Source organism: Amphimedon queenslandica, unplaced genomic scaffold (assembly GCF_000090795.2).
Source record: "Amphimedon queenslandica unplaced genomic scaffold, v1.1 AMPQUscaffold_10817, whole genome shotgun sequence".
NCBI lineage: Eukaryota > Metazoa > Porifera > Demospongiae > Haplosclerida > Niphatidae > Amphimedon > Amphimedon queenslandica.
The window spans coordinates 1-1298 of NW_003548935.1; the positions used below are offsets into that span (position 1 = coordinate 1).

The 1298-nt window shown below is 32.2% G+C and overlaps 1 long non-coding RNA gene across 1 annotated transcript; it reads right to left on the bottom strand.

Moving 5' to 3' along the window:
• Positions 1-535: 535 nt before the first annotated feature.
• Positions 536-1092, bottom strand: LOC109589846 (uncharacterized). Its single transcript, XR_002188971.1, has 2 exons — positions 907-1092; positions 536-763 (listed from the first exon to the last, which is right to left on the bottom strand). It is a non-coding gene; the product is annotated as an uncharacterized LOC109589846 (long non-coding RNA).
• Between the last annotated feature and the right edge of the window lie 206 nt (positions 1093-1298).

Here is a 1298-nt window from a genome sequence, read left to right on the forward strand (position 1 = left end):
TTATGACATATATGGTAGAATTATAATTTTATTAATTTAAAATGGTACGTAATTTTATGGTATTCAATCTATTGTAATTGGTAGATTTTTGTATTGTCAAATTTTGAATCCTTTCTAAACAAAAGCATTTACAATTGTTCCTACATGTATAATTATTAAAGTATATCCATCATAGGTATCAATGCTGATTCAAGCACTACTCAACGCTGTACCTTCACCACTCCTAATCTCCACTGTAAATACACCTATCACATAGCCTTCCCTTATCACAGTGATGGAGCCACTTTCATTGATGTTGAACCTGATGCTGGTATCTTAATATATACTATACATATACATGTACCTCATTAAATATAATATTAATTACATGTACTAGTATTGGGAAATGGGGATTTGACTTTACTACATGTTATTGTACATGTACATGTACCCAGGGATATAATAGACTAACGTAACCGGGATTGGTTACGGACCGGAAATCAATTATCAGACTCTGTTATTATTCATTAAATTAATGGCAGCAATCAATGGCATCTTAGCAAAATGGCTGAATGTAAATTGTTATAACTAAAAAACCAGCAACAGGAAAAATTCAAAAACAGCTTTAAACAATGTAAAAACATGTAAAGGGTCTCTTTATTGTAGTGTCATAGCAATATAATGCAGTCTATTCTCCTGAGAGGTACGCAAAAGTCGTACCATGGCAAACTGGTTTTTCTTGAATATCTCCTGAAGAACACTCTGGAGAAACAAGAGAAGTTGCCTAAACAATGTAATAAAGTAAATAGCAACATTTCGTAACAAAAACACACTCATAGAAACAAATATTTGGGCTACAGAGGTACGCAAATGGAATTTTAGCCGTAAATTGAAGATTTAAACAACTTCAAACAAATATTAACTTACAATAACCTATCAGAACCTTGAAACTGCCATTATAACTTTGCAGTAGATTTTTCATAAAGCTAAATACATTTTTAAAAGAGAAAAGAGCAACTTCATACTCCAGACATTGACAGTCGCCATCTTGAAAATCATAACAGAGACTGCAAAAAGTTTTTATACACAAATGATGCGCTCACGTGATCCCGTTGCCAATCCCGGTTACGTTAGTCTATTATATCCCTGATGTACCTTATTAAATATAATATTAATTACATGTACTAGTATAGGGAAATGGGGATTTGACTTTTACATGTTATTGTACATGTACATGTAATTTTAGTAATTTTCAAGTTTAGTTAGCACACACAGCATGCATGGGTGGTTCCAATAGTGAACTTATTAATTCATGCATC